General features: G+C 43.7%; 1 protein-coding gene across 2 annotated transcripts in view; it reads right to left on the reverse strand.

The window, feature by feature from the left end:
- The window catches only part of SHISA6 (shisa family member 6), a 245,594-nt gene that overhangs the window by 68,121 nt on the left and 156,728 nt on the right, over positions 1-20,745 (reverse strand). The gene's annotated exons all lie outside the window — the stretch shown is intronic.

Consider the following 20,745-nt stretch of genomic DNA (forward strand, 5'->3'; position numbering starts at 1 on the left):
GGCTATGGCTTGGTGAAATGGGCAAGATGCTGAGCAACCACCTCTTCCCAACAGACCTCTGCATTCCAGCTGGCTTCCTCCAGCTCTACTGCTCTGGGATGCTCTGCTGTGGTATCATGCCCACCTTGTGCCCTAATCAGTGGGATGAGCACAGACAGCCATAACATCATAGCACCCTTGTGTCGTCACACTGGAACGAGCCTGCAGAGCCTCTGATGTGTTTATATCGTACCCCACTCCCCTGCAGTGCCACTGCCAGTTCCATGTGCAGGGGCTGAGGCACAGGGAGAGATGCTGAGGGTTCCCTAAACCACGTGTGCCAACGGAGATAATCCTGCCTGAGTCCTGGGCTGGCACCTGTGTCTCTCCACAAGAGCAGTGAGTTGTGCTTAGACACGCAGCTGTGTGAAAAGAGATTTCTGGTTGAGGTGTCCAGCAGTGGTTACCCTGACAGACCCTGACAGACAGTGCCCCTTTGTACTCCCAGTTTTTGCTTTGGCCAAGGCTGATGGCCATTTGCAGAAGAAATCCGTTGCTCTCCTGAAAGTGCCGATTTCTCTTCACTGACTAAAGAGGGAGCCTATGCACTTACATACAATGTGCTCCTAAAGTGAGACACTTTAAGCACCAGCTTGAAACTGGTCCTGACGAACCTCTGCCTCCCCCTGTGATGTGCTGTGTTGAATAGAGACCCAAGAGGAGAAACAGCAGAGGAGAGCATGTGCTGGGGGCAGTAATAGATTGCCGGTGACAGGCTGAGCATCAGCGCTTGCAGAAGAGCACCCAGCAATAAGAATGTTTGACTAAGAGCCTCCAGCACAGCCACTTGAAAAGGTCAACCAAGCAATAACCAGGGCTCACTTCTGACTGACTTTGCTGCTGGTTATTATAGACACATGTGTGAAATAATGATGGGGAGGGAGGATATTCCAACTGTCACAGCCCCCTGATAAGATTTCAGTGGTGACTTGCAAGAAAGCAGAAGGTGAGACCAGTCTGCCCGCCATGAGAGTGCAGCCAGGTACGTGCCGCCGTGCTGGACAGCCTGGTAGGCAGCACACTTTGCATCACGTAAGCTGCTGAGCAAGGCAAACGTTTTAACGCAAGGGAGTGCTCAGAATTATTGTAATTCATAAATAGCACAACAAAAGAACTATAAATCCTGTTAGAATTAAATACATTATTGACATATTAATACTTTTATATATATATTATATATATATAATAACTGAGATATGCATGCTTAGTAACAAACACCACAATATTTCTCTCTGGAACTATTCAGTCTGACTTTCTTTGGTTAAGAAATGAGAGGCAACCATGTTTGGGGAACAGCATGTCTCATCCCTGCTACAGTATCTGACTAGGAAAGCTGCTTTGAAGCACTTTGGTATTAAACAGGGAGAAAGGAAAATGGAAACCTCACTGTGGAAACTAATGATGAACTCATCCAAGTTAAAGCAAAAGACTGAAAACAGTTCTAAGCAGTTTAATGACAAAATGCTCTAATCCAATGCTGGTGTTAGAGTTTCATTTGTGGCAGAAACTATACCCACAGGAGTATGGATGTGAATAAAACATTTCATTTTATGGCCACAGAAAGAGGAAAAATACCTTTTGAGGGGTTTAAAAGCTCTTTCATCATTATGCAATTGTTCTGCAGAGCTTGGGAAATCCTCTAGATATAGAATAATTTTTGGATCATATATATGAAGGGTCTCTCTGGAAATGCCAACGAGGGGTGACAGCAAGGTTTGGTACACTTACCCAGGTACTGTGCTTTCCATGCCCTGGGAAACACCCTGGGGAGAGCATTCAGGGAGCAGCATGCATCAGAGTCCTACAAAATGAATCTTAGCAATTCATTTTCCAATGAACATATGAAATAGAAGTTCTAAAGAACCTCCGAGGCATCCCACAGAGCTACACACCACCTAAACAAGGCTGGCTCTAACAGCCCAAAGGACTTTCATAAGCTGCGCCCCAGCAGCTGACAGCACAGGTCAGCTCCAGCCCTCCTCAGATTTGACATCTGCTTTGATAAATGTGCAGTGTGTGGTCTCAGGGAAAAAACAAAGCCCATTGGCATATTTGTGATATGTAACTGGCACATGGTTCTGAATCCAGAGGATTTCACAAGGTAAGCAGATATGGCTACAAGCCAACCACCTTCCTGAGGGAAAAAAGGTGAACAGAAATGAGGCGTCAACATTCCTCAAAACCTTTTAAACATCAAAGGACCATCATCTCAGAGAAGCTTAGGGATGCTTCATCTGCAGTCTCAGACACCAAGAATTCACAAGCTGAAGCCCAGCCAGATTCTCTCAAAGAGAAGAGAGACGGGGAGGAGACAGGCAGCTCTTCCCATGCACTTTGAAATTTCATTTACATTCAACAGCAGCAAGGAAACTATGAATATAACTGGGCAGGGAAGAGACCAGCTTTCAGAGCTCGCCTCACCTCCTACAACTCTGATTTGATTTGCAGAAACCCAGAGGGAGTAGGGAAAGCAGTTTGAGTAGTCGGGGGGCTCTAAGATTGCATCTTTTCTTATTACTTTCCTCTTCTACAACTGCACTTCCAATTCTATAACCAGGAACTTAATCTTCTTCATAATACAGATAAACCCATGCGAGATTTCACTTGCTTGCTGTTTTGAACGAGTACAGCTGGAGGGACTATGTTTGTCTGAAAGCAATTACCCCCCCTATACAGGTAAATTCCTGGGCTGTTGGACTCCAGAATGAATTAGAAAATTTCAGTGTATTGGCACGTTTCTTGCCGAGCTGCAAGGAATATCTGGAAGACTGCTTATTGCCAGCTGCAGCTCATAGGACGGCTTCTGGGAGGCATCTGCTGACAAGTAAGTATTGAAGGGACAATCCGTGTCACTACCTACTGCTGAGTCATCATTCCCTCCCATAGCAATGCAGTGGGCCAGGCCAGGGGAAGCACAAAGTGAGGAAGAAGAGGGGCTATGTCTTCTCTGTAAATATCCATTGAGGATACTCAGGCTGTCCTCAGACTCTGGCTTTAGTAATTTTTCAGGTGAGAAGGGCTGGGCTGGGTCCCCGAGATGCCAGGCAGAGAGCATTTCTGAGCCAGCATTGATTTTTTTCCCCCATTTCCTTTGTTTCAAGAGCAGTGACTGAGCTCTCACATTGTAAACCAAACTTGTTTACCAGGGCCTATGCTTTAAACCACCATACCATTCTTTCAACACCGCATCGCATGTTCCATTATGGAGGATTCAGAAGGCAACGCTGTCTAAACACCGCTCCCGCTTCAACACCACCTTGGTGGCATTTTCCAGTCAGTGGCATAAAGACTAACAGCTGCCTGGTCCTGTGCTACAGGATTGAGAGCACAACAGTGATGATCTCCTGCTCACCACAGCCCTGCTAGATCTGATCCCCAAGTGCATTGCTCCCAAAGATGAGCCTAGGGGGAGGGGGTGACCACACTCAGGGTGCAACTGGAGGTGCCAAATTGTCCTACATGCAGTGTCATCACTGGGTAGATTTTATTCCACCTGCCTGAAACAAAGGCAGCTCTGGGACAGATGTGGAGGGCATTTCACACGGCATGGTTCTGTCATGTGGGGGTCAGGTTGACATGGCCATACCAGTTTGGTCAGTACAGGAGTCACCATGTCTAGTAGGGGAAAAATCCTTCTGCCTCCCTCTGTGCCCCCTGCTGCCATTTCTCCCAGGGGCACAGCGGAAGGTTTGCATCTTCTGCTAGGTGTCCCAGAGAAGCACCCTCGAGGTGCTTCCTCCTGCAGCTTGGGTCTTCCCTCTCTCTTCCTATTGTTACTGCCCTAATACAAAACAAAGTTGAAGGACTGAGTTCATACAGTAACAAACAGTCACAATCTCCTTCTCCATGAAATTAGTTCAGAACAAGAGCAATAACTTTGAGGATCCCTAGTGCAGATTCTGCAAGCCCTGGGTGCTTTGGTGCTCCCAAAGGGTCACTCCACATTTCACCCCTCATGGAACTGGGAGCAGAATGCAGCTGGTTGCTCAACAGCCTGGAAACATCTGCTTTTAGATCAGGCATAAACTTCAGCCTGTTTTCTGCGAGCTTGAAAATATGAGTCAGCTCAGGTCAGAAAGTTGCCCCTGCAGCAGGCACCTCAGTGCTGAACCATTCATTTTGCTCTGTGGAAGACAGTGGAAAGGCTGTCTGGGAAACTAACAGGAGGCTAAAAATAAAAGGATTCTTTTGAAGTTGTTCCCCGCTGCGCACAAGATATACTCTGAGTAAGAGGAGGCAGTAAGCAGGGACCTTGCTATAGCTGTGAAGAAACAGCTTCCCTGGAGAGAAAAAGAGCTTCATGACAACTGACTCCCTGGAAGGAGATGCTGGGATGCAGGCTGCGAGGGAGGGAGGCACCAAGCCCTCTTCCCTGTGGAGGTTGGGCACCAGTCCTATGTGGCCGAGCTCCCCCCTTCCCCAGACACTCATCCCAGGCATCCTGTGACTTCTTGTGCCTTTCAGAGAAAACACTTGTGAGTTTGATACAGCCTTCGGCAAGGCTGGTCTGTCTCCACATTGAAAAATACAAAGCGAGAGTGGTTTCCTTCAGATATGAGACAGAAGAAAATTTGGTTTCTGACTGAACTAATGTCTTGCAAATCAGAAATCCAGAGAAACTTTCACTTTAGCAACAATAATATGCTATGTAAACAAAACAGTATTGGTCCCTGGTAGCTGCTCAGTGTAATTGACACAAGCTGCAGTGAAGCAGACAGAAATGTCTTTTCCTCCCTCAGATTCCCTGCTCAGCATCTCCAGTTAAATTCAGGCTCCTGGACTTTCATGTATCTACTTGCACAAATCCTCCATAATATCCTTTATCCTGGCTGGCTGTCAGGACATACCATACGTGACATCATAATTTCTGCTGGTGTATCACAGTTTGGTAAAGCAGGTGAATAAGCAGCAGTACAAGAGAGAGAAAACATGCTGGGATGGTCAGTGTAACTGATCCTGTGGTTTGTGCCCATTGTCAAGTGGTTGTGCCCAAAGGCGGGACTGAGGAGGGACGCAGAACCTCACATGAAAGGTGAATCAGGTATTTGCACTACTGTTATCTAAATGGTTAATGGATGACAGGATTCTAATTAACATCGAGAAGATATGAATTAGTTTTGTAATTTTGCAGGCTGCACTGAACAAATACCTGAGAGATCTTAGGAGGGATCCAGTTTTGTGCAAGATCTCCACAGTTCACCACCCCTCAGTGCTGCTGGGGCTTCCCACTGCTCCTGGGAGGACAACTAAGCACCGATGGAACCAGATGAAACAGCCACGCTGAACGGCACAGGCAGCACCACCAACAGAGAGCGTTTTGCCTTTATGTTTGCCTTTATTTACAGGATGTTTCCCCCAGGAGACAGAAACAGCTACCTCCTTCTGAAGTTGGATACCACTCTACTTAAGCCATCTACATTTTCCCTATACACTGCCGTATTTTTGCACCCAGATTCCAGTGATTCTTTCCATTCATGGTCCACACAAATAATTAAAAATACATTTATTCGCTTGTGGCAGCCCATTTATTGAAATTGCCTACTTGTGAGATTGTCATTCTCCCACAATCTAAAATTCTGTACTTTATTCCAGCCACTCTATTTATTCCAAGGTATTTTTCTGTCAATCTCTATTTACACTGCTTTAGTATTTTTCAAAACAGTTGATTAAGTTTGCAATAAATTTTGAAATGTGAAGGAGAATCAAAACAGGCCAATAACATTTTCAGCCACGCATATAGAGCCATCATCTGTTATTGGTACTCTTAACACGGCTATGAGTCTCATAAGAAGCCACCTGAAATACTGTATTTATTTTGACATGAGATTACAGTGGAAAGAGTTAAGAAACCAGGAATAAATTTAATAGGCCAGGTGACTAAGAAACTGATGAAAAACAAGGCACTATACCCCATATCTCAGATACATCTTTTAGCAGTCTGAATAGCAAAACAGCCTGCAGATGTTTTTATTAGCCCTTGAGCAAAGGTGCAAGCATATAGGGCTAACATAAAGACCACTTTTACTCAAAGTTTATATCATGAATTTTCCAATTAAGAAAATAAGAAAACAGGATGTATAGTTAAGCTTAAATATAGATATATCCAAACTTGTGTAAACACAGAAATTAATAATTAGTGCATGGTGTGGCAGTGGACATGCTGCTCCAAGTACAAGCTAGTTATAGAAGTTATACAAGCTAGGCACTGTACTATTGTTTGGTTCCTAAAATCCTTATTTTACAAACATTTAGGCACAGGTGAGGTCTCACAAGAGCAGAGGGGCTGTCACCTCCCACAGCCAGACGGCTATGTTTCTTTTGTTGCAGCCTGGGATGTGGTTGGCTTTCTGGGCTGCAAGCTCACATTGCTGGCTCAAATCTAATTTCTCATCCACTGGTATCGCCAAGACCTTCTCTATAGGCCTGCTCTTAATTGCTTCATCCCCCAGTCTGTACTGGTACTGGGGACAGCCCTGATCCAGGGGTAGGACCTGGCACTTGGCCTTCTTGAAGTTCATGAGGTTCACATGAACAAACTCCTCTAGCCTGTCAAAGTCCCTGTGGATGGCATGCCATCCCCCAAACAAATCAACCACACCTTTCAGCTCGGTGTCACCTGCAAACATGTCACTAGTTGTGACTTTTCATGTTGTTAAATCATCATGTTTCCTTTCTTCACCAGCAAAGCCAATGTCCAAAACTTCCTAAGGAGTCCATATTGAGTAACAAGTGCAACTAGAAAAAGTCATCCAGCTTCCTCCCGTCATCCAGGTAAATGAGAAGAAAACCCCTGCCAAAATATATGCTGCAGGAAGACCTGGCTTCAGGATGAGATGTGGGCTTTGCAGGCGCACCACTCCGTCCCTATGTCTGAGACGGGGACTCTCGGGCCATGTAGTAAACCCACCAGGCTGCTCAGCGCTTCCTTTGTCAAAGTGACTGTGAAAGTTGACATTGCAGGTCTGCAATCCCTTCAACAAGTTAATCGCTAATGAAGGTTAATTATCAGAATAGTGTGATTGCAGGCATGGAGCTTTGTCATTTCTAAGTGGTTACAATTACAGTCTCACCAGCAGCAGCTCCTTTGGCGTGAGTCATGCAGAAAATACCTATGGGTGTACAGCCTGTTGAAGCAAGCATCCCCAAGTAAAAAATACTGTTTGACCCCTGTTCCTCCAGGAAACCTGCACCCCCAACAGCTATAAATCAGACAGACTTCCTAACAGGTTATGCTATCAACAGAGACAGCTGGAGGAGTTCAGGGATGGAAAATGCCAATAGAGCCACACAGCAGAATGGAGTGTTGCAGATGTGGGATTCCATAGCAGAGCTTTTCCTCAGGTGGGGAGGTTTGCTTTGGGGAGCCTCAGAAAGGCAATGAGATTTTCTGGTGCTGGTGAAGCAAGTCTGCTTTGTGCAGGTCTATATTAAACTGCTTGGTAGTGACACAGTGCCCTTGGTACAGTGGGTGTCTCTTATGGGGAAAGCAGTCGTGAGTGAAGTGGAAAAATAGTTGGCTTTCAGAGCAAAACTTCAGGTGACTGAGGAGGAATGGGGTAACTCCAGGAGCTCTCCTTGTGGAGCATGTTGAAAAAGGGCCCCGTCTCTCTTCAACGCTGGACTCTCCATGCCAAGATCAACATCAACAGGCTGGAAGGAATTCAGGGGAGATCACTCTCCCTGGTGCCTGGGAGGATTGCTCTGTGGAGGATGGCCAGGGAAGTCACTTTTACCTAACGAGACTCCCTGGCAACGTCAGCAGGCAGAGCTGATGGTGAATTGGAAGTGAGGAAGGTTAAAGGAAAACGCTGCTGTTTGGGGAGGTGTAGGGGCACATATCACAGAAACAGTGAATGAGTTTGGGCCAATGGCAGCAAAACGTGAGAGCACAAAGTGTCTCAATAAAAGCATTTAGGTAGAATCAAAGAGGAACCAGGATTTATGAATGGATTATGGTCACAGCATTACCTATACTAGGTAAGACCTGGACAGCTTCTAGGAGATACTTTCATCCCCTGAACAGACAGATCACCAAGCCTGCTAGAGGCTGGACAGAGGGCTGCAGGGTGCTTGTCAATACTGAACTGCTGAGATGCCGTGTTTGGGACTGATGGATGGCTGCAAGGCAGCTGCTGCTATTGTGGCAGGCCACATACAGATAGCTGATCTACAAAAAGTAATCTCTAGAGACCCAAAGCATAGCAAACCATGGAGAGTATAGGCATCTCGACTTTTTATCATGCATACATGCTGAGGAGTTATTGACCATCCAGACCTCCCTATTAATAGATTTCTTTTGTTCGGTGTTAATGGCATCTTGATGCACCATGCTGTTATACAAATTGAAAGCACTGGAAGGCAACTTATCCATCAGAGGGCTGCTTGGATGTAAGCAGATAAACAATCGCAACAGCGAACAGCAGTCATCTTCAATGACAGGCATTCTAAGAAACTGATCCTCAGCTCAGCTTAGTTAATAAACTGGGTAAAATATATTATAGCTCCTCAATACTACAAAAAATACTAATCCACTTTGATTAACAATAAAGGACTTTCCTTAATTCTCAGAAACTGCTAAATAATTTCCAACCATTTTTTTGCCTTCATTTCGGTTCCTGGTGTATGAAAAAAAATATCAATTCCAGCTTAAGGCTTATTAAAGTATTATTCTATCTGAAGATGTGATTAGACTGAAATGCACAAGGAGGTTGGGTTTAATGGCCTTGCTCTAGTAATGTCACTAGTTAATTAGAATCCCTTGTGATACCATGGCTGTGGATCCTTCACTCCCACTAGGAAATACCTCTACAGCAGGCTCCAATAAGCAGCCTATCCATTAGTGATGTGTCTCTCACACTTCAAACTGCCACCTGAATCTACTCATTCATGCATATTGTCCCCAAAATCTTGGTTTCTTCCAAAAGATGTATTTCAGAGACTTAACAGCACAATAGCAGTCCTTTAGAAGCATGCGGTCAGAAATTTATGTGAGTTTTCAGTGTAATGGTCTTTGCTCTTCATGGGGTACAGAACACAGAAAAGGGCTGAGGTGTTATAAACAGGGAAAAATGAATCCTTAGAAATCCCAAGCTATGTATTTGTGAGGCAAACAGGAGGCGGGTTGTGGCCTCTGGGTATGATCAGCAGAAGGCAGAGCCTGTGCAGCCACCGATCATCCTGCAGGTAGAGAAGGGGTGGGCAGAGCCCTGCAGGGTGGGCTCCAGCTCACCTGCTCAGGGTTTTTTTTTTTAGGCTCCGCGCTGTTCCCCACACAGGCCACTGCTAAAATAATCCTAATGGATTCTCTGCTCCAGCTAACTGTATCTATCTGCACCTGTGCACTTATCAGCTCACATCAAGAGAGACTCTAAGCTCACGTACTCTAACTGATGTTTCCTCAGAGCCTTCTTGGGAGGAGGGATAGTTCTGTCCTTCCTACTGTTGGGGAAGTCTGGCAAGGGGACATACAGTATCAAATTTTGGTAGTAACTAAGTATGTTCTGTGGGGTTTGATAGGGTCTTTAAAAGCACCTTGTTAGGAGTTACTTGGACTATTTTTACCAAGGTCTTCTAGGTTATTTTGCCAAGGACCGCTCGGCTGGAAGCAATTTCCTTGAGAACTGGGCTCAGACCTGTACCTCAGACTGGTACCTGCTACTTTGTCTGCCCAAAGTGAAAAGCCAGGGTTTCTGCACAAGGCAGAGAGAAAGTTCAACACTTCAAGACAGAGTGCAGAGAAACCAATGCACAAGTTAGAGACTTCCCCAAGGTAGTCAGTAAAAAATGCTGAAGAGGGAGACCCAAGCCTTGGTTCTCATGTGTTATTCCGTGCTTTGCTCCTGGCCTCTCCTGCCACTCAGGTTTCTCTTGTTACTTTCTACACTTCTGACTTGTTAGCAGTAACACCCTTGTCAGCACTATCATCCTTGTCCTCTCCTTGCAGCATGCCATGCAGAGCCCAGCTTGGTAAATATGTTTGGGGAAGTCATCCTGCACCAGCCTTTGAAAAAAAGGCCAGCTGAAAGCTCATAAAATTTTATTGCCTGAATGTCTGTAATGTAGTGAATGGCAATGGCCAAGCCCACGGTCCGTGAAAGCCATTTTTTGAGAGAAGGTAACACCTCATCAGGTATAGGTGATGACCCAACGTAGATAGCCCAGGCACACCAACATAAATGAAGATCGGTGCTCACGCTGGCCTGACTTTACAGCATCAATGCCAGGATGCCTGTTCCACAATTGACTTTACTCAATATCATACCAACAAGAGAAAGGTTAAGGATACTCATGCTATAGAGAAAACATCTCATCATTCTGTGAGATGGAACATGAGGTTGAAAATCAGGTTGTTCCTTGGGTCGTCTCCTATGTCTGAGTTCAGAAAGAGACTGCTCTCAACACAGCACTAACAGAAGTATTGAAACAAAGAGGCCTGGCTCTGCTCATGTATCAGGTTTTCTCTGGTTTTAGTAGAATTACACATCATATAGTCAAAGGGACTGAGATGTGAATAAGTTGTATCAATTGGCACCAAAATAAGGTTTTACTCAAGTCCTGTTGCTGCTAAACACTGTAGACAAGTTCATTTCAACTTTCTGTGAGTTTCTCATAAGAAATGTTAAGCCGGTTAAACTTTGATAAAATCTACATCTAAATAACAGTCTCCTGTGAAGTAAGAAGACTTATGCTGATGCGTGAACTGAAATAAGATTGACATTTGGAGGACGTGAAATCTTTTGGGAAGCCCTAAAATATCCCCTAAGTAGGTCAGCTCAGTGACCTGGATCTGTACTTTTAATACAGGAGTAGCCTATATTTTCTCAAATTGTTTGTTGAGGAGCAAATGTTTTTTTGGGCTAGGGATTTATTTTTAGTAGCTAAATGTGACCTTCGTAGGAGATCCTATAATAAGGAGAACAATGAAGCTGGCCAGGGGTGAGTCATACCACATGCTTTGATTTAAAGTGCACATATAATTTAACCCCTGGTCATTTCTGGAAGAAAGTATCTTACATATCTTCCATGCAATTTTCACTTTAGGAGCCAAGTCAATACTTCCAAAGAGGAAGAATTTCTTGATGACACCAAATACTCCTTGTCTTACAGGGCAACTAATAAACATCACTGGAACACAGGTTTCTTTATGAATCTAAAATAAAAGTAAAAATCTGGGCAAGGCCAGACGTTCCCCCCTGCCTTGTCAAGTCTAGCTCAGATTTCTGCAGTCACCATCTAGGAGTTCTTCAAATCAGTCCCTTATTTCTCAACTTTCCCCTTTCTAAAGGGAGTCTAGTTATCTAAGCACAGAAAGGACTGACCTTTCTTCCTCCTTTGGGATTCCTCTTACCCTGAACTAAAAACCCTGAGTGAGAACTCCATTTCACACAACGCGGCTGTGACAGAACCTGCAGCCTGGAGTGGAAAGAGAAAGCTCACCCCTGTCTCACCAGATCAATAAGATCCTCACCCAGCCTTCTCTGGAAGTAAATCTGAGTTTCCACATGCATCACCTTGGAGATCTAAATTCATCTGGGGCTCATGGAAAATGAATATACATTTGAATATTCTTCAGGCAAGGGATGAAATTAGTCACAAGATATTAAGTAAAAGATATGGCTAATGACAAATGGAATGGCTTCCCAAAGGAACGTTGCAGTCTTTTTGTCCCTTCAGGCCTTTCATAAAGATCTGACTGTCTCATTAAACCAAATGTTCTAGCTCAGCTAGCAGAGGTAAGACAGACACATGGATCACTGGGTGAAGAGTGTGACCTGGCCACGCAGGATGTCAGCAGAAATATCTGTACTGATCTCTAGCAGTTCCAGGCTAGGAAACTTCTGTTGCACACAGGGCTCTGAGGAGCACACCATCCATTGCTACTATCACAGAAGACAGAGCTACTACCTTTCTTCTTTCCAGAGAAGCAGGATGACAGTGGTTATACCTTTGCTAAGATACAATTAAACATGTTGCAATGAGAGTAAATCTATCAGAACTAGTTATTTCTTAGAATAACATGTAGTGCACTGACACCAGATCTGGTAAGTTGGTGAGAGATCACATTGCAAGTCATCTCTAAGGGCTGGGCAGCTGTAGCAGCTCCGTTTTCCATGCTATTTAGGGACCTTGCCATTCTCCCCCATTTCTTCAGTTTTTCGGTTAGATCCAAGAATTTTCCCCTTTTTCTGCCTTTTTCCCCAACAGCTGGACCTGCTCAGAGTTGCGAGTACCATGCAGCAAGTAAAAGTCAGGCAGCACTGCACCACAAGTCTAGAAGTTCCCTGAGATGTGAGCGGAAGGGTAGTTCTGTGCATACATGCTGCTAAGCTGTTTGCTGAGACACCAGAACTTCACTGTGAGTTGAGATGCTTTTGTCAGTCTCCTATTCCTCCACTATGGCTAGTCAAGTTGATGAAATGGTTGGTCCAGGAGATAAAGCCCTGGAGTCTCTCCACATAACTTATGTATCAGCTACACTGGTTCCCTGTGCAGTCAATGAAGGATGAAACTTGTCTCCAAAGACCAATTCAGATTTTGGGTACGATGAGCGTCACCCAAGTGATAGGAAATAAGGGTTTGGTAAAGAAGCATCAGACAGGAGCAAGTTCTCTAGTGCCTCTGGCTACATCTTCGGAATGGGTCCAGATTGCTTTTAGCCTTGCACTGTTACATCATGATTCCATTTTGTCCTCTTCTTCATAATGACTTTTAAAGGGTCTATCAATTATCTGGAAAATTTTTTCCTTCCAAGCTTTGACTTGGAGGAAAAATGCTGATGTATTGATGTTTGTTGATACAATACATTAGAAAAGTAAATCAGACTGTTAAAGCAATATTAAATGGGAGAAAGGTTTCCCTAGCATTTTTAAAAAACAAAATTCTGAGTCTCTTTAAATGTCAGTAACATTATGCAATCATCTGCATAGTTGACTTTAAAAATCAATTTGTGTATTTGATATAAATCCATTTTAAGATAATACAACCAAGACATGTGCTAACATCTTGGTTTTCTTTTTGATTTGTCTATGGAAAGACTGACAAAATAGGACCTGAAAGGGGTGATAAGGTGTTTCTTCTTTCCCCTCCCTGCCATCCTTTTGTAAGATTTGCCCTCAAACTGCTTTTATCTTCAAAGTGCTCTGGAAATTCAGCACAATGTCAGAATACAGACTAGGTCCCAGGTAAACAAATACAGCCAGAAGCCTGATTTTCACTTATTTATGGCTAGAATGTGCAATTCTTGTACTTGTGTTGACAAGTCTTAACTAGAATGCTCTTGTTGATTCCACTGGCAGTAAGCACTCAAGGAATCTCTTCATGAACTGTGTAACTGAAACTTTAATAATAGGATAGGTGAGTAGGGTATGCCCATTGCCTATCACATTATGAATGCCTCTATGCAATTACACTCTTTTATTGCATATATACACCTGAATGTGAAATCATTTGTTCCAACAAATACCTTTTCCTAAGGTAGACTAATAGGTACCATAATTTGAAGATGAAACTTAATTTCAGGTCCTTCCTTAATATGCATTATCTTTTGGTATACTTCCATATCTTTATGCATTGAGAAAACATGGAATAGACCTGAAGCTTTGAGTTTAGCTCACAGTGAGGCATGATCTACAACACCAGAAACTGCCTTTCCCATAGGAAGGTCCAAAACCAGGACGTGTACTAAGCAGTACTCTTGTGAGAAAAGTGTGTGTGTTGACACAGCTGTTGAACACAGTGTGGGGCTCACCCCACTGTCTTCAGTCAATTAAGTCAGCTGTCTTAAGCTAGTTTTGTGCGTTCCTCCCACCATACAAGAAGACAAGCATCTCCAGAGGACAGCACAGAAAGCCTTGGGATGTGATATGTCACCTTCTGCAGGTGCCCATCTCATGATCATAGCAGAAGTCAGAATGCGGCTGAAGTCCTGAATCCTGTCTGTTGGAAAGATCCTTGGCTTGTGCAGGTGGCCAAAACTCCGAGTTTAAGGCAGTATTTCTTTTCAGATATGGGAAATTAATTTCTTCGCTCATTTCTTAATGCAATTCTGTGACCTCTGGGTAGGTGACATGAGGTCAGTCTAGACATTCATTCCATACAGTGGAAGAGCTGTAAAGGAGTCATGACAAGTTGCTGAAGATCTAAATGCAGTGGATAGCTGTGTTTTTGGGACTCGTAACACAAAACTGTGTGTGGAAATTAAGAGACAAATTATGTCTTTCGGCTGAATCTCCATGAGGAGCAGTTTTTATATACTGATTGCACCTCAAATTAGTTTGAATTCAAGAGTTTCAGGTAAATGGGACCTATTTAAGTACATTATAAATTTTTGGGAATGAGCTCAGTTTAAAGGGGTACATAAATTTAGCTGTAGTAATAAATAGTTCCAATAATGCCCCAATAGCAATCATTTTCTTATATATTTCACAAACTCAAAGTTAACTGCTTCAGAAGCTCTTTGGATAGACAATTTCTCCTGGAGTTAATATTGTGATTGCCTCATAACTGTATTGATAGCTATCACAACTACTTATTAGTCTTGAAATTGGTGAGCAATTCTAGCAGTAAACAGCAAATCTCTCACAATAATCTGCTGACTATTATCCTGCTGAAATAGTTGGGAAAGTTCCCTTGAAAACTAATGCTGAATTCCAAACCTACACTGTTCATGCAGCAAATGTGACTTTCAGCTGGTTGGACTCAGCCTCTAGAGCTGCTGATAGGAAAGAAACCTAATTAATGGGAAGTTAAAAGAGAATGATAGAGCTAAAGCAGGATTAGTAGTGTGAGCTTTCACCGTTATTTCTCTATGGCCATCCTAAAGAAATAATCCATTATTGGAGCAAAAGACACGATACAGGCATCCCAAATATTTCATTTGGATGATATGATTTGGAGTCTGCTCTAAAGAAACATCCGATGGAACAGCTGCCAAAATTGCTGGGGAAATGGTTGCCCAATGATGGTAAGCATCCCAAGAGCTGTAAGTGTTCAGGACTTCCTCAGCTTCCAAATGACAAGATGTTTTCTTCCACAGAGGTGACTGGGAATCTTTTAATTAAAATGAGAAGAGGAGGAATAAAAACCTTATGAAATTGTAAACCTTGCAGCTGCAGATCTAACAGCTGGTACACTAAGGAGGGAGGCATCAGGCACCCAGTTTTACATTCCTCAATGTCCTATGGTGTTCAGAACCAGACCAGGTGATTTTGGGGGCAGGAGGAATCATCTTTCCAGTTATAGTCCTTGAAAGCAGCCTACAGTTACTGAGTTTGTTTCAACTCTCCTCCCAGCCATATGGGAGTGACAGACTGGTCACTCCACTCCATACTACCATGACTTTTTACGGATGCTGCCTTTACAGAAGGACCTTAAAAATCCATCAGCCTTTCAAAACCAAGCTTCTGCGGTTCTCAGCACCTTGGTGCCAGAACTGTCCCACAGAAGAACAGAGGTGGTTGTCCATCTCCCACACTGGTCTGAAGCATGTCCACTATATCAAACACTGTGAGCCTCTCTAGCGACCTGGCAGTGCTGTCATCCTTTCCCATGTACGATGTGCAAGTCATCCCCTTCCTGCACTGTATACACTGGGGAAAGCAGTGGAAGGCATCCCTCTGCAACAGGCAGGCAAGTAAGCTCCCCTTCATTCTAGAACAAGCCCTTATTTTGAGTATATGCCTACCAGAAGGGAAATGACCTGAAACTGTTACACTCTAAGGTTTTCTGAAGCTCCAGTACCTGTGCTATCTGAGAAGGAAGGGCAGGAAGATACAAATTAAGACTATTTCACTGTCTCTTGTCCTGATTTTGTTGGGGGAAGCTAGGTGGCAAGAAAGGTGGAGAAGGCTGGTGATCTGGCTGGTGTTAAAGACCTTCACAGGTCTTTGGAGTACAGGTGGGAACACTCATGTTTATTCTGGATAAATCTAAATAAATAACAAGCAGCACATAATGACCCAAGGCTGTCTGAGGAGGCGGGTTAGCAGTAATAGTTTCTACCTTTGCTCTTTACTCTTGAGGAGCCTCTGACAGCAGGCACCAGGTCCTGTCTGCGCCTCGAGGGGCTGGGACTGAAAGGAGGATTTGCCTGCTGCAAAACATTCTGACAAGAGAATGAAGGGACATACCATCCCATTTTTCTAAGCAAGTAGTGGCCTCTTCTATAGGCATTTGAGAGGTGAAAGTACCCTCTCTCCTGGCCATGGCCCTCTCTGGGGCACTGAGTATTTGTTTTGCTGGTACATAGCATTATGAGATGCCTCCCAAACCTTAGCACTGTCTGCTGGGATTTATTATATGTACCCACATACACTGCACCTACCAACAGCAGAACATCCTTTCCTCCCCATTTGTCCTGGATTTTGACAAAGCCAAGCTCACAGGTGCCTGCAGGCTCCTTGCAGAGACTGCAATGTGCTGCCTCTCCCAGTGAGCCTGAGGAGATGTCCTGCCATGACAAACTTCAACCACAGCTTTCTGCTGATTGCAGAAACACCCTTCCACATTTTCCTGAATGCTTTTTTGTTTCCAGTGGGCACCACTGCCAGAAGACCCCTTCCAGCCTGCACAGTCGGGCTATGCTGGGTAACCAAAGTCCCCTCATATTCTCTCTACCTGCTGTCATGGTTTAACCCCAGGCAGCAGCTAAGTACACACAGCTGCTCACTCGTAGCCCCACAACGGGATGGGGGGAAAAGAATCAGAAGGGTAAGTGGGAAAACTCATGGGTCAAGATAAAAACAGTTTAACAACTGAAATTAGGGGGGAAATGTAATAAGAAAAATGAGAGCTATAAATAACCACCAAGACAGACAATTGGTGCAAATTAAAACAATTGCTTATCACCAACCAGCCGATGCCCAGCCAGTCCCTGAGCAGCAGCCCCCCCACCAACCTCCTCTCTAATTTTAGTGCTGAGCATGATCCCATGTGTGTGGGATGTCCCTTGGGTCAGTGGGGTCAGCTGTCCCAGCTGTGTCCCCTCAACTCCTTGTCGTCGTCCCCCCCCAGGCTGCTCACTGGTGGAGTGGGTGAGAAGCAGAAAAGCCCTTGGCTCTGTGTGAGCACTGCTCAGCAGTAACTAAACCATCCCTTCGTGATCAATACTGTTTCCAGGACAAATCCAAAACAGCCCCACAGCATCTACTGTGAATAAAATTAACTCTATCCCAGCCAAAAGCAGTACAGCCACCCGCCCTCCAGACACTCTCCAACACTTTGCCAAGGACATCTCCCCATTTGCCATTTCTGAACAAAGGTTTCAAGTTTGGACTGTGAGACACAGGCTGGGGGTACACGTGCAGCATCAGTATATGAAACTCTGGGTATACTAATAAAGAAACTGTCTGAAGCCATAGCCTTCACAGTGTTTTTTCATACTGTTCGTTAAGATTTTGAATATTGTGAGTTCATACCTCTTACCTATGCAGTGTGAGAATCTCTTTTTCCAGATATAACCCTACAACCTCTCCTGTCAAGTCATAGTGATGACTGGTGGTGAGGTAGATTTTCTTTGTGAATGAGCACAGATCTCATGAAAATGCAATGGAAAAAATGAAATGACTACAGAATTACACACACTTGCTAGAAATCAAACACTTGGCCAATAGGACAGGCACGCCACACTGTACAGTAGCTGAGGGAGTATAAGCAGTTTGTATAGCACTGTATAAACTTACAGCACTATATAAAAATAACAGCATTTCTTTGCCTGCATTATTATGTCTCAGCTATTATAGATACTAATGAAGATTTTCAGTTATATAAATGTAACATGTTATCCATTAAGTATATTATTTGTAGATTCTCTGATAAATCAATGTTTTACACAAGCAAAAACCTTGAAGTTATGGTAGAAAAAAGTGCCTTATCATCCCCAGCAGCTCCCAAAACCCTGCAATGCAGGCTTTTATTATTTCTGTAAAAGAAAAAAGGAAATCAATAGAGATTCCTTGTGCGTAATCCTCAGCAAGATTAGCACTTTGTCAACCTCTGCTATAATCTCCTGGAAAGCAAAAAGAAGGGTGGAGGGGAGCGAAAAAGAAAAGACACAGGGAAGCCACGAAATGGGAATTTGTTGGGCGTGTTCACTGTGCTTCTGCTAAAGAATATTTAAATGGTGACTCTGGTCTTCTCAGCTTGGTGCTCAGAAATTACAGAGATGCACCTCCCAGCTGTGAAAATCTCCAGATGTGAATTTGGAAGAGAAACATTCCAAACTACCAGCAGTTAAGTTTCTTGCTTTAAAAGGCAATTTATGGGCTAGATCCAAACCTCAGCCTAGGCCCCGCAATGCCAAGTGTTGCAGAGCCTGAGTTTTGGGTGTCTTACCCTGTGGAGGAGCAAGAATGTGAGGGTCCCAGGCAGCAGGGTGGGAGCCAGCCCCACCGTGCTTGGAGAGCCAGGGTGCTGCACGGAGAGCTGCCTGGAGCTAGCCAGAGAGGGCATTTAAGGTAGCAACTCAAAACTGCCACAGAAAAATTCACGAGCGATGTTGCAAGTTCTGAATAATGGATCAAAGGCTGCAAAGGAAGGACAGTAATGGATAAAACTGTGTGTAAGCGGGACAGAATAAGTTATGTCACACACTGTCTATTATTTCCCATACCACTGCAATCACACATTAACTAAATTCACAGATGAGCTGCATGGAGAGGCAATCCAAACATGAGAAAGGAGGAGAAATAATATTAAAGGATCAACAGAAGCCAGAAACATAGGCAGAAAATCATCAAAGAAGGTTGGAATCACAACGAACAATTCATTGGGAATAATCACATGTTTCAGCTCAGGCCAGAATTATACTGTAAAATCATGGCAGGACAGAAGGGTGGGTGGCAGTGCTCCACGTGAAAAGCTGAAATCACTGAACAGAGAGAGGTACAGCATACACTGAGGGCAGACTGCTGTAACAGTTGCATCTTGCACTACCACATCCCTACTAGCTTCTCATTTGCAGGTGCCCAGAAAGCCAGCTTTGATGCTAGGGCAGTTCCCTTTTCCAAACAGTAATTCCTAGAAAGCATAGGAGTGCCATAGCAGGCTACCACACTGCAGTTCAAACAAACAATTCAGCAGCTGCTTTCTGTTTAGCCAGTTGAGATGGGTTGAGAAGTGTCACTGCCATTTAGTTCTGTCTTCCTAATGAAACCATCCTTGGCTTGTATCCAGCTCCACCTGACACCAAAGAGTCAGGAGGTTTAATACAATGACTGATTTCGATGCATAATTTATTGAGAAAAATGGAAATGAACCTTCAAATTTTCCTTGCAGCCCCTCTCACTTAACAGCTCTAGAAACGGCCTTCCAATAAACCCGTGCAATCTCTTCTGTGAGAAAGAACTGTGCATTGCTAGCAACTTTCAAATCTCTGAAGCTAGAGAAGGAATAGGCTTTTCATGCCACTTCACTTTGAAAATGTAAGACTCAATGAAAAACAATCAGAAAACTGAGGATACTTCACAAAGAATTAGCATTCTTGAGATCTGCATGAGTCACCAATTAGCTACAGTTAGCAGGTAATATGTACTTTCAGGTAATCATATATCCAAGCCTAAAGATTCATTCCACATGGAGCATTAAATTACTATGGGGCTTACAGCTGATTGATAATATTTAATAAACATGACTTATTGTTATATGGAATTCATTTGTCCCATATAATAATGGTATAATGGAAAAAATATATACAATTGTTTTGCTTCAAATACTGCTGCTATAAAGATGGAACTCAAGGCTTAATACACTAAGAATTGCTGAAGCAACAAAAAATAGGCTCCATTTGAGATGTGAATTGCCAAATAGAAGAGCTCCTTTCTCTTCACTGACTGTACAGAAGAATAAGCTCATGACTATTAGACAGCCTAATGTATGAGTAAATTCTCTTGTAATTTTTGCTCCAGATCCGTGGAATTCCCCAGACCAACAAACCTTATTTATTAAGCTCCTGACACTGGGATTCTGGACTCCTTACATAAAACTAGCAATAAAGTCTTCTAAAATCTCATTAAAAGATTAACCTCCTATCACAAGCAGCTGGGACATCACAAAGGAGTCTGCTGAGCTCCCAATATGAGAAGGTAGAGTAAAATTGGGGCAAAATTCTTCTCTCAGCACATTCCTTCAATAAATACTGTACAGCTAAGGATGAGACTCAGAAGGGATACATATCACCAAATATTGGCTCTCTAAAACCCAGGAGTCTATGTTCCTTCTACAGCCCTCTCCAGGTGGCAATTCTGATCCTAGATAGGAGAAATTGTACTTGGAAAGATCCGTTTTATCTGTTGACTGAAGAAGGCACCTTGGCTCCTGACTGAGACCAGACTGGGAACTTTGACACATGAAGCTAATTCCTCAAGTTCAGCTGTGATCTGTCAGGTTCCAGGCACTGTCAATTACCACACAGCTGTAGCTCCATCAGGTGAACTTTGGTTTTGTTTTAGCCTTGCCTTGAAAGCCTCCAGGGATGGAGGACATCCAGACTTTATTGGTCATATTGCTTTCCTGAGACAAGCTGGTTTTTTTCTGTCTGCCTGGGCTTAGCTATTAAGGAAACAATTTATTAGATCTGTCATCTCATCTGAGCTTACCTGAAATGAGTGTCCTGGCTTTATATTCAGTATATCAGTGCTGGCTGTACCTCTGATTTTTTTGTGGAACAAAGGCCAATTTTCTCAAATCAAGAAATTATTCTACTCTAATATT

The sequence above is a fragment of the Falco rusticolus genome, chromosome 1 (assembly GCF_015220075.1).
Source record: "Falco rusticolus isolate bFalRus1 chromosome 1, bFalRus1.pri, whole genome shotgun sequence".
Classification (NCBI taxonomy): domain Eukaryota; kingdom Metazoa; phylum Chordata; class Aves; order Falconiformes; family Falconidae; genus Falco; species Falco rusticolus.